Here is a 13,654-nt window from a genome sequence, read left to right as displayed (position 1 = left end):
TGATTGGATTGGAATATGGATTTAAGGACTTTTGCTATACCTCTTTCCCATACCCCTCTTTGAAGTCCATCAGTTAGGCTTTAGAGTTAAAAATAAGGTTAGACAGTATGGGATCCAGCTTAGAAGATGGACATGAAATCTGAAATGCTAGTTCATCTATGAAGCTGTTGACTATAATAGATGAATGAAGAAAGCAAAGGCCCAGAGGGTCCAGTGTCTGTAGGGGACATTGTGGTTACCTCCCCAACATTTTGCCACTTCCTCCTTGCATAAAAGTCATTTCACTTGGTTGGTGTTTTCAGTTCCCTAAAGCTACTGGAATGCAATATACCAGAGATGGATTGGCTTTTACAAAGGGGACTTATTAGTTTACAAATTTACAGTTCTAAGGCCATGCAAATGTCTGAATTAAGGCATCAACAAGATGATACCTGGACTGTGAAGAAAGGGTGCTGGCATCTGGAACACCTCTGTCAGCTGAGAGGGTACATGGCTGGCATCTGTGGGTCCTTGCTCCTGGTTTGATGCTTTCAGTTGCTGATTCCAGTGGCTTTCTTTCTGTGTCCTGCAGGTCTTCTCATAGCATTTCAGAGCTTCTCTCTAAGCTTCTAGGGTCCTCTCTTGGCTTCTATGGGGCAAACTCTGGATTTCATCTCTTAGCTGAGCATCTTACTGGACTCCAGTAAGCAGATTAAGACCCACCTTGAATGGGTGGAGTCACATCTCCATGGAAATAACCTAATCAAAAGGTCCCACCCAACAAGATTGGATTAGAAGAACATGGCTTTTCTGGGGTACATAACAGTTTCAAACTCAACTCAGGTGGCATTGGTCCTGCACTCAGCTATAGGTTGGGATGATATTCAAAATGTTTAACAACTAGTACAAGATCCATCGAACAGAAGAGATGCCAGCTGTCCTGCTGGAGCAGGCATAGTCTTAATGGATCGTTACCTTGCAGGTGCTGACTTTTTAGTTGCAGGATAGAGGATTACCCAGCATGGGTTGCTTGTGCAATAATGGACACTTGGGGAGACTCAGAACGTTGGCTATTTATTGTCTGGTTTAGAAGGATTTCAATATTATTAAAACTTATAGTGTTGCATTAGTGCATGCCAGGTGTGTGTTCTGGTTGTTCCAAACCAATAGGTCTTTCCTTTCTTGCTATTACGAATTGGAACAATCAGCAGGAAGCTCTGGATTTTTATTCTCTGGCTGGGGAAGAAGATGCCTTGTCTTGGGAGATGTGAATGAGAAAGAATGTGGCCCTGGTTAGTGCTGGCAGTACTGCACTAAGATAGCCCAAGGGCAGGGCCAATAAAATAGCCCAAGGGCAGGGCCAATAAGCAAAGAACGGAAGAACAGAGATAAGTGGTCCCAAATCCAGATGATAATTTGCACCTGAGTCTCTTTCATTCTCTGGACTTTTAGTTACCCTAGTCAATAAATTATTTTTGTTGTTTATGCAAGTTTGAAATGGGTTTTCTGCTGCTTGTAACTAAAAGCATCTTAACTGATACAGTCCCTGTAACTTCCTTAGCAGATGCTTATCAGGTCTTTTGCCCTGATGCATTTTGTTTTGATGTCTTCTATTGTAACTATTCTGTAATTACCTTTATGTTGTGTTACTAAATACATGAGATACCAGCTAGGCTTCAAGAAAATAGTACTTTCCTGAAAAACCATTCAGGGCCAACTTTATTCTAAATCCTTATACAATAAAACTTAAAGGAAACAGATAACATATGTGTATATACACACACACACATTTGCAACTTTCTCACTGTACTCCTGCTATACATAGGAATTAACTTGTACTATAATGGGCAAAATGGTACAGACAAATGAAATAGGATCTGGAATCTGTGGGTGTTTTAGTTTCCTACATGCCAGAGCAAATACCATGCAATGGGTTGGCTTAATCAACAGGAATTTATTGGCTCATGGTTTGAGGCTAGGAAAAGTCCAAATCAAGGCATCATCAAGGCTTTCTCCTAGAAGATGATAGCATTCTGGGGCTGGCTGCTGGTGATCCTTCGTCCTTGGCTTCTCTGTCATATGACAATGCATATAGCAGCCTCTCCTGGCTTCTCCTTTCTCTTTTGGATTCTACTAACTTTCTACTTCTGGCCGCTCCCTCTTCCTCTTTCTTTGTGACCTTCCCTATATGGTTTTCAGTAATAGGATTAAGACTCATCTTGATTCAGTTGGCCCACACCTTAACTGAAGTAACCTCATCAAAAGGTCCTCTTTACAAGAGGTCATAGCCACAGAAATTGATTACGTTTAAGAACATGTTTTTCTAGGGTACATAGCTCCAAACCACCAAATGGGGGATAGTGAACAAAGTAAAGGAAGGTACTAATTCAAAGAAATATGGCTTTGTGAGCGAGATTCTCTTCTATAAGGACAACTCTAAAAATGAAGTAGTACAAGAGCCAGTTTAAATACAAAGCTAGCGTAGGTAGGAGAGCGAGGAATAGAGGTGGCCAAGAGAAAATCATGCAGTTTAAACCTCTTTACCACTGTCAAAGCCTTAAAAATACATTTTTCTTTTACAGTTCTGGTGTCCATTTCAAAAACAAGGCTAAGGAAGGATAGAAATATACCTGTGTACTTAGTGTCCCCACTCCTCAAAATGAAAAAAAAAAAAAAAAAAAAAGAGTTCATGCAGTTGATTTAGGTTACTTTGACTTACATTCTATTTGCATATTGAGTTTGAGGTTTCTGCTTTATCCTCCTTATGGCAGGTACTGTCTATACATGGTTGACAATAAATATTAGAAAACACAATTCCAGGTTAAACAACATTTCAGTTATCTTTGACCAGTTTTGAAGTTAGTATATTACTTTGAATAATGGGGAAAAGGAATTTTAGAGAGATAACTGTAAAAAATGTTAAACTTGCTTTTCCTAGGATACAGTACATGTTAAATTGCTGGTGTTTGAAGAATACTGAACTGAGATTTTGTCAATACATGCAGTACCACACATTTCCTATTTTAGTTGCTGATTAGTATTCGGGTGTGCAGTGGGTACATGGAATTAAATGCTAATGCTGATTCATTTGTGATTTAGCATGTACAAATTATTACTATTGCAGCATTATTCTGTCTATGCACATGTATAATTGCTATTTTTTCTTTTTTTAAAATTTGCAATCATAATATCTTCATGTATTCATCTGACTCAGTCTTCTAAAGGTATGATATAAATAAATCTTGATGGCTTGAAAATCACTACCTTCTGTAGTTTAGAAGTGAACATAAGAGCTATCTAAGTGTCATTTTTTTAAAAAGCTTGAATTGACGACTTAGTTTAATTGACCCACTAGTACAGAAATTTTAGTGTTTTCCTCTTCTGTTTGTTTAATTTGTGATTAACAGCTACATAAAATTGTGAACCATCTAATGGAAGCCTTTTTATAAATACTGCATGCCATCTTATGTTCTTCAGTCTCAACTCCCTTTATCAAGTATTTTTATGTTAAAAATTTTTCAAAGTTAATGTGTGAGGAAGTAACTAGCTACTTTAGTTAGATTTCTCTTCCCTGAAGAAATTACTATAATGGTTACTTTTGCTAAAATGCAATTACTGTCACTGTAACAATCAATCATATTTTTATATAAGAAACTTTAACAACTTTTGAATGCATTAAGAAAAGTAAATGAAAAAGACAGTTTGAAATGAGACTAGACATCACCCCTCCCCATTCCCCCTGAAATCCGGTAAAAAAAAAAGCTCAACTACCTCTCTTATAATACATTTGAATGGCTTATATAAGATCACTGTGGAAGTTATAATATGTAGGAAGCAAGTTTTTCAAAACATCACTGAAAAGTGCTACATATATTCAACAACTAGTGGCTGTTATTATTTCTGTTGTGTACAGTATTATCCTAATCTGATAGAATCTGTAGTCCTCTAGTTTTGTGAATGAAATGAAAGATATCATTTGAAAAGGTTTAGCATTCCTTAGACTCCTACAGATGAAAACATTTCCATGTGAAAATGGAGGTTATGAAATATGCACTGTGTCAATTCTCAGCCTTGATAAAGAGATCACTAGTTTAGGTCAGAAGAAATGCTTTTCCCCCAAATAGTGTGCAATCACATACCCTACAGATGGTATTTATTCCCCCAAAGCATTTGTAATATTCATGAAAGTAAAATACTAAACATAACATAAGATTTCTGCTCCTCAAAATCTTATACCCCTCATGTAGTTTTGGAAATATAGAAATAGATAACTTGGTTCATACTGTTATTTAATAACATGCATTGAGCATGATGGTCACATTAGGTGAGATTAATAAAAATATATCAAAGAATGATGTATTACGGATAAGAGATTATTTTATATAGTGATTGGTAAAATACAAAGTTAATGACTAGCATCCTCGGTTATTACTACTCTCTTCTCTCTCCCAATCCACCCATGCCCTGAGCTCTTTTCCCAAATGCTTCTTCTCTTCTCTTTGATATCTTTAATGGTATCCCCAACCAATAAGTTTCCTAAACTGGACACAGGAGAGGTACTTTGATTCCTCCCTCTTCCTTGACTTCTTCATTCAATCCATTACTGAGTAATTTCATCAAACTGTGAAATGTATCTGTAGACTTGCATTGTCTTATTTCAGCCTCTATCACCTCTTAAAGCTCTATGTGTTGTGAGTCTCTCTCCTTTGTCACCCACCATCTTTACTCCCTCCAGAGTTATCTTTCCAACCCCTTGGCATGATATCATATTCCTGACTTGTTCTGTCTGATCTACCCTTTTAGTGTCCCAGGCATTCCTTCCCATCTTGCCAGTGACACATTTAATCCACAAAGTTTTATAGCAGTGGGTACTGCTTTTCCTTCCTAGAATACCATTCTGTAGGCCTCTGATTAGAAAATTCCTATTTCTCCATCAAGATTCTCATCTTAAAAGCCGTACCTGACACTCCTATGCAAAAATTAATGATCTTCCACTCTGTGTTTGCATAGCTCTTTGGACATCTGTGGGTTGCAGCACTGCCTGCATTGCATTGGGCTCTCCTCCACTACACTGTGAGCTTCTCCAGGGCAAGGATGTGTCTTATGCTTCTGGAGATTCCTAGTTCTTAGCTCAAGCTGTCAATGTAGAGTGAAGGAATGTGTGAATGACTAAATCCTTTGTGCTTTTAGTTGTGTGTCAATTTTAGTGGTATTACTTCTGGATTTACATTCTGTCTGGAAACAAAGCTGCTAAGAAAATAATTTTAAATCATGCTATTAAAAATAGCTTATATTCTATATAGCTTTTACCATGTGGCCATGTGGTGGTGAAAAATTTATCACTGATACTCCCTTTATCTAGTGTATGGGCAAATGAGTAAGAAAATAAAGATAAAAATAAATGAATAATAAGAGGGGATAATGGGATGGGACATTCTGGGTGTTATTTTGTTTTTATTTTGGGGGGTAATGAAAATGTTCTAAAATTGATGATACTGTAAACCATTGATTGTATACTTTGTATGATTATATGGTATGTGAATACATCTCAATAAAATTGTATTAAAAATAATAAAAAACACCCCACCTGAAACCTTCCTGAGAAACTGTAGCAGCTGAGAGCTTTTTCACTTTATGCCCCTGTAGTATATGGTGGCACGCTATTTTACAGAAGTTCAGTGGTGCCAATTGTGGGTATGTAGGACTGCATGCATGTATCATGTACATGTTTCTGTAAGTCCATTTGAATACTGATTAAATGAATATTATGTATGAAGTGCTTATATCAGTGCCTGACACATAGAAAGCATTCAATAAGTGTTCTTCATTTTTATGTGTGTAAAAGGATAGCTTATATCAATTTACCTCAAAATAAAATCCATTACACTTGGAAGGTATTCTTCATTATTAGAAAACCTTTCCATTCGTATGTGTTTCGAGGGGGTATAACAAAGGAACTGTACATGATCAAGGGGTAACAACTGTATGGGTGATTATTTGTAATAAAACAACCCAAACAAAAGCAATCCATTATAGGATATCTGGTGGGCGGATTTCTTTTATTTTCCTCTAAGCTAAAACTGGCAACCAAGTTCATTTAGTGGCACTTTTTGAATGTAATTTAAATTGAGACAGCAGCAGAGCAGTGTTATCTATAGAAAACTGCATTTGATTCTATTGCCAACATGAGCTGGTTTTGCTTTTTGTTTTTGTTTTTTTACTTCTATCCTCCGTCTGTTATCAGATAACTAATAAAGGTGCTTTGTTATGCCACTGTCATGCTTTCTAGAAAAGAATAACATAGGCTTCCTGGCTGTAGGAGTGAGCAGAAAACCCAAGTCTATCCAATCATGGAATTTCATTCTGCCCATAGTGTTTGATCCAAGGGGTGTATATCTGACTCAGATAGGTGGGCCTAGAATCCTTCAATGAAATTTGGTATATAGGTGGTGAGAAAGAAGGACTTATTTAATTCTGTGATCTCAAGTTGTAAGGATGTGCACTTAGAAATATTGACATTTATATTTTATGACATCTGGACTCTGGAGTAGGAAAATATGAATCTTATTGAACTTTACACACAAAGAGTAGCAGAGATTAGTTGAGAGATATTGAGTAAATCCCCATAATGCTATTTGCATCCCCCAACCTAGCCATGCCTAAAGCAATATCTGTCCTTGAATTTGTAGGTACATTAGCCAATGAGTTCCCTTTTTTCCACTTAAGGTGGATATATACTACTTGCAACCAAAATAGTATATATCAGAGTAGCATTATGCTGAGAATACTAAATGTTCAGGCTCTTTAAGTATGAAATATCATTGTTAAATAAATAATGAGTACTCATAGCCTTATGACTATCCCCTAAAAGAGGTAACTTCAAAATATGACAGTAAAAAAAAGTAGGGGAAGAAGCTTCTGGACACAAATACTCTGACATCTTTCAGTATTTTTTACCCTGTGGCACTTGAAAGTGCTAGCAAATCTTATTTCGTACTTTCATGTTTCAAGTACACTTTTGAGGTAATTCATTGTAGAAGTACTAACATGGCAAGATGGCTTTGTATCATGTCAAATTCCCAAGTTTCCTTTCCCATATGGTTCTAATTTAGAATTGACCACGAGAGAAATTTGGACAGGGTTTGGAAATGAAGGGCAGTATTTTTATGCTCTGAAGATCACTGCAGGGCAGGTGCTGTTGTGATTAGAGACCCCCTCCCCCTTGGATCTCCTGTTGGCAAGGGGAAACTGCTGGGTCCACAGTTCCTCCAACTCCCATCAGACATCTCCTTTACCTTCTGTGAATCCAGGAGCATGTTCAGCTCTGAGGTAAATGTTGAGAACTTATCCAAAGTCACCTGAATCATCAGGACTGGAGGTGGTGAGGGATTAGATGAAGTTCTAGTTTTTCTTTGCATGTTCTAGTTTGTCCATGTGTCCCATCATAGCCATCTTCTTTTTCTAATTGCAGGCCCTTAAGGCTCAGCACCAGATCCAGACTTACACAGATCACTTAACCAGTTCGTACGGTTGTATAAGGACTAATGGCTATAATATATTCCTTATTCCCCATCACACATATTGGTTCTGCTTGCCTAATCAAGTCCTAACTGATGCCCATAGTGACCTACTTTACATCATTCATTTCTGAAGCCGTGAGAATTGATCTCTTATTAGGAATGGCATTTATGTGGTTGAAAGAATTTAGGCTTTATGATCAGGCTTTATATTTAGAATTTAGGCTTTGCAGTCTACTTTTACCACTGTTATTTGTGTGGATTTGATGAAATTATTTTAACCTCTTGTGGCCTTAGTTTCTTCAAGTATAAAAAGAAGAAGAGTATATCTACCAATGGGACTCACAAGGGAGTAATATTAGTTTTACCATTAAACTAATGTTCACTATTGCTGGTCCAGTACACATCTCAATAATTGCTATATTGTACCTACTTCATAATATTTTCTAAATTGAATAAAGGTGTATGTGTATAGTAAAAATCTTCTCCTAGGCCTTTATTTGAAGATCTGTGATAGAGTAAATTACTGTTCAGAAAATACTTACTCCCTTCCCGCACCCCAAACCCTTCAGTGGGAGAAGTATATTTCCCTACCTGGCTATGTGACTGGTCTTGGCCAACAAAGTGTTCAAGGATATGATGTGAATAAACGTTTGCCATGTGTTTCCACAATAGGATTTGAGCTCTTCTTCTGCTTCCACCAAGAGGAGAACATGCCCCAGGGAGCCACTGTCCTTTCTACCTGAGCCTGTGGATGAGACCTGTGAAGCAGAGCAGTCCTGGTCCAGTCTGAAACAAAGTCACTTCAGCTGACCCAGAGGCAGATGACTGAGAACCAGCTTATTGTTCTATAACCTGAATTTGGGGATGGTTTGTTATGAAGCAATACCTGATTTTAGAGAGGGCTAGTGTATAGATTAAGCATGTAAAAGAAACTATATGTATAGATAAAGCATGTAAAAGAAACTAGGACCCAATTAGGTCTATGAATCTATTATAATTAGATAGATGGATTTTAACAATGGTTTAAGCCTATCATTAGTCAGAATAATCCATCTGCCAACATATTCAATGAGTACCAATTATGGTCATAGACTTGGACTGGCTATTATGGGCATTCAAAGAGCATAAGACATGGTAGCTATCCTCAAAGAGTTCTTAATAAAACTATTAGTCTTCTTTTTTAAAAACAGTGCCTTTTTCTAAGAGCCTTGCCACTGCCTCAGTACTGCTACTCACTTGGATATGTAGGGAGAATTTTGTACTACTTAGAGGCTGTATGACCTTGGGGAAGAAATTCAACTTCATTTCCTTCTCAGTCAAAATGAGGACAATAATGTTACTACTCTGTGGAGTTATGAAACTTAAACAAAAGCATACATAAAAAGCTCTTAGCACACTGTCTGACACATAGTAAGCAGTCAAAAGAAATTATTTCTTTTCATGATTTTTATGCTTGTGAGTGACAGGATGCTTAGACAAGAGATCAGGCTAGTTCTGCCACTCTAAACCATAGTGGAGTGATAGAACTTTCTAGCCTGGCTCTGTGACACATCAGGGAATCTAATAGTGTGGAGGTTTGGTGCTAGGTACCCCCAAAAAACATTCTTAAATTTAATCCATTCCTGTGGGTTTGGAGCCATTTTAAATAAGATCTATTCAAGATATTACTTCAATTAAGCTTTGCCCAAATAAATCATTTGGGTTTTAATCTGGATTACTGGAGTCCTTTATATGCAGAGTGAAAGTGAGATAGGGAAAAAAAAAAGCATCAGAAGGAGGCAAAAGTTAATGTACCTAGAGAAACCAGGAGAACCCATCATGTGCATTGCTATGTGACAGGAGAGCTATGGACCAACAATCACCAGCAGTCAGCCCCAGAATGCCACAGTCTTCTGGGAGAAAGCATTGCCTTGATAACACCTGGATTTTGGAATTCTCCTATTCTCAAAATTGTGAGCCAATAAATTCCTATTTTAAAATCCAACCCATTGGGTGGTTGGGTGGTATTTGATTTATCCTCCAGGAAACTGAAACAATTTTTGATATGAAAGTGGGATGCTGCTATTGCAAATACCAAATATGTATTTGATGGAAATGACTTTGGAATTGGGTAATGGCCCTCAAAAATTGGGAGGTGTTTAATAGAGAAAGTCTAGATTGCTTTGAAGAGACTGTTGGTAGAAATATGGATGCTAAAAGTACTTCCTTTGAGCCTTAAAAAGAAATGTTGTATGTATTATTGGAAACTGGAAGAATGGTGATCCTTATTTTAAAGTGGCAGAGAACTTGGCAAAATTGTATTTTGATGTTGGACAGAAGGCAGAACATGAAAGTAATAAACTTGGATATTTAGCTGAGGAGATTTCCAGGCTAAGTGTGGAAGGTGCAGCCTGGTTTCTCCTTGCAGCTTATACTAAAATGCAAAAGGAAAGGGACAAGCTGAGAACTGAACTCTTAAGCACAGAGAAACCAGAAATTGATGGTTTGGAAAATTCTGAGCTTATCCCAATAGTGTGTGCTGAGACTAGAGCTGGAGGCAGCTTTCTCAGGGACCTTCTTAAGCTTCTGGAAAATGAGTCCCTGGAGAATAGGATTCCATGTGAGGGTTTAACTGTAAATGGGTCCAGTCAGACATTTCAGTGGAATTAAGGATTGGACATGCAGTTATGTAGGAAGGCTATGTGGAAAGATCTATTGTCTGATGGTTTGGACCCCTCTCAACTGCACTCAAAGCCAACAATTTTTTATATTTTTTTGGTGAAACTTGTGTGAACAGAGTCACTGTCAGCCTGGATCCAAAGGGATAGAGGAAGGATGAACTGAAGGAAGAATGATTTCAAGAGCAGAACTATCAAAACTGAGGTCTGGATCCAAGAGATCTCCTGAGGACAAGAGAGCAGGCCCACTCATGTGTGTGGAAAGGGCAGGTTCACCCCTACATTTGGAGAGGGCAGTCTATCTGCAAAAGTGCTCAGAAGGGCAGGCCTTGTGCTATGTTCAGGGAGGGTGTTGTCACTCCAATGCTTGGAGATGGTGGTGCTCTGTTGTAGTGTTGCGGAGAGCCTGGCCACAATCCCCATGCCAAGAGAGGGTGGAGCCTGCACCCCAGTGTTCACTGTGCAAATGTTTGGAAGGGTTGGATTTGCTACTCCATCAGACATAGAGAACAAAACATCAAATCCATAGATGAGTCCCAGTCCTTGAAATTTAATGGACTTTTCCCTGCTGAGTTTTGGACCTGTTTGGGACACATGACTCTTATTTTTCTTCCAATGTCTCCCTTCTGAAATGGGAATGTTTAACCTATCCCTATCCCTCCATTGTGTACTGAAAGCAAATAGTGTGTTTTTAGGTTTTACTAGTCCACAGAGAGGGGACTGTGCCCCTGGAAAGATAATACCCATTACTGATTTTGATGAGATTTTGTACATAGCATTGTTACTGAAATGACTTAAGGCTTTTTGAGATGTTTTGATGAGATGTTTTGATGAAATGACTGTGTTTTGCATATGGGAAAAAATTATGCATTTTGGGGATCCAGAGAGTAGACTGTCATGGCTTGGAGCTATGTACCCTAGAATACCATGTTCTCAAATTTAATCTATTCCTGTGGGTGTGGACCCATTGTAAATAAGATCCCTTCAAGATGTTACTTCAATTTCAGTGTGGCCCACATGAATCAGGTTTGGCTTTAGTCTGGATTACTGAAGTCCTTTAAAGCAGAGTGAAAGTCAAACAGAGAAAAAGGACATGGGAAGGAGCTGGAAGTCTATGGAACCCCAAGAAACCAGAAGAGGCTGATACATGCATTGCCATGTGACAGAAAAGCCAAAGACCAAGGATCACAAGTAGCCAGTCCCAGAATGCCACAGTCTTCTGGGAAAAAGTGCAGCTTTAATGATGCCTTGATTTTGGGTTTCTTCTAGCCTGAAAATTGTGAACCAAAAAATTCCCATTGTTTAATTCAACCCATTAATGGCATGATATTTGATTTAGCAGCTAGGAAATCAAAACAAATAGTGAGAAGAATTCAATACAGGAAAAACCTAGGACACTAGTACCTTTGTCTTTTTAGAAAGGGAAAATTAGGTAGATTGTAATTTTTTTTTACAGCTATTCCTGTGATTTCTGTGGAACCTGTTAGGTCAGATTTCATATTTCTCTTCCTTAGGCTAAATAATCCACATAAATTTAATTATCTTTGTTGCTTACCCATGAATTTTCTACAAATGCTTCTCATTTTATTTTGTGAAGACAGCGGACTAAGGAAGATGGGTGTGAGCCAAGCAGAGTGGAACAATGATGGACTGGTACAGAGTGCATCATTTTACTGTTTTATGTTATTATTCTTTTGTTTTGGTTTGCAACATTCATTTCCTCAACCTAACTCCCTCTGTTCTCAGCCAATATCTTGGTAGGTGGTATTGACACAATTCTCAGCTGTGGGCTGGCCTTTGATTGGTTTGTTAATTCAAACCAAGGCCCTTGTGACTGGTTTGAAGTTAGGTGTGTGATCCAACCTGAACCAATTACGTCCCAGACCAGAGATTTGTATTTTACTCGTAGGGTCTTTTCTTATTGGCATGATATGAGGATGTCAGGCTTTGAGCTGCTGCAGATGGAGCCACAAAGGGCAATTTTGTGGCACCTGAAAGTAAAACTAAATGCAAGGAAGGTAAAGTGGTGAGATACAGTCATGTTGGGCCATGGGTAAGATAGATGAAGCTGTTGAATCAAGACTTACCTGAAGTCAGAACTGCCTCTGGAACTTAGCTTCTTAAACTTAATTTCTTTTACTGTTTAAGGCAGTTTGAGTTGAATTTTTTGTCACTTGCAACATGAAAGAGTAATATAACCATGTGCCACACTGTTGCCGTTATTTATATGCTCTATGGAAAGCCAAGGTGACCAATAATGGTGACAAGGATTTTTTTTTTTAATTAAAGTCCTGCTTTAGCACTGTGGCATATGGGGCTGACTGCCCATTTTTTCACTCTTTGTTTTCCTTCTTTTTGACTTCAGTGTGTATCAGGATAAGAAACCTTAATCACACTTACAAAAGTCTTGCTCAAAAAAATGTAACATAAGTGTAATGCTAAATGAAAAATGCAGATTCAAAGTCTCTATATAGCACAATCCCATGTAGAAACACATGGGAAAATGTTACTTTCATTAAAAAATATTTAAAATATTCTCACCCTCTATGGCACTACTAACATAAGATATTGCCCTTCTTGGGCATGAAACTTCCCCTTTACTATCTGGATAGTCCTTGTGATACTTGCAGCATATGATATGTTATGCTCATTTGTCATGCAGTCATTTCATTCAACAACTGGATTGTGATCAAACATTGTAGCACATTAATTCCTTAGTGAGACAAGTTAGAATATAGTGTGCCCTGCTGTTTTGTCACATTTTCCTCTTTTCATTGTAACTTTTTTTAGCATCATCAAATTTGGAGGTTTTATCAAAATGATTGACTCCTAAGTTGGAAGATTTGTTTGATGGTTAGGCCCTATATCTTGAATCAGAGAGTTTTGCTTGTGATGAAAAAGAAATGTGAGTAGTGTTGGCACCGTTGGCCTTACATAACACACGTATCAGGTACAAGAGTTCTCATTCCTAAAGTAATAGCTAATAAATGAAGAGAAAATAAAAGAAAAACTTTCCACCCTTGAAAGTAAGTTTAAAATGCCTTAATGATTTTCTATGCACTATCTAATCATTTCTAAATTTTATTGTTCCTATCTTGACATATATCTTTAAAGTAGTTAATTGTCTTTCTGACAAAGCAAAGGAAATGAGTTATTCAAAGTGGAGGTCTAATAAAACTGACATTAATCTAATAAGAATTTCGAAATATCATTGACATGGATGATTTGTAAGCTCTATGCCTAATTTTATGTTGTTTGTAATTGTCATGAGGGTATATTTATGTCTTCAGCAATGTGGATGAGTGATGGAATTATTAACTGGGAAAAAAGTAACAAAATAGTGTATAATGTATGCCACTTTCTAATAAATGATGTAATATCATGGGTGTTTTAAAAAATTTGAGTTATTTTCTAATGTCTTTGACCATATATGGCTTTTTAGGGTTGTGCCTCTTACTCCGTGAAGAAAGGGGGAATGTTTTGGTGTGAGAAGGAAGA

This window comes from Tamandua tetradactyla, chromosome 3 (genome assembly GCF_023851605.1).
Source record: "Tamandua tetradactyla isolate mTamTet1 chromosome 3, mTamTet1.pri, whole genome shotgun sequence".
In the NCBI taxonomy this organism is placed as follows: Eukaryota; Metazoa; Chordata; class Mammalia; order Pilosa; family Myrmecophagidae; genus Tamandua; species Tamandua tetradactyla.
Note: the sequence above shows the minus strand (reverse complement) of the source record.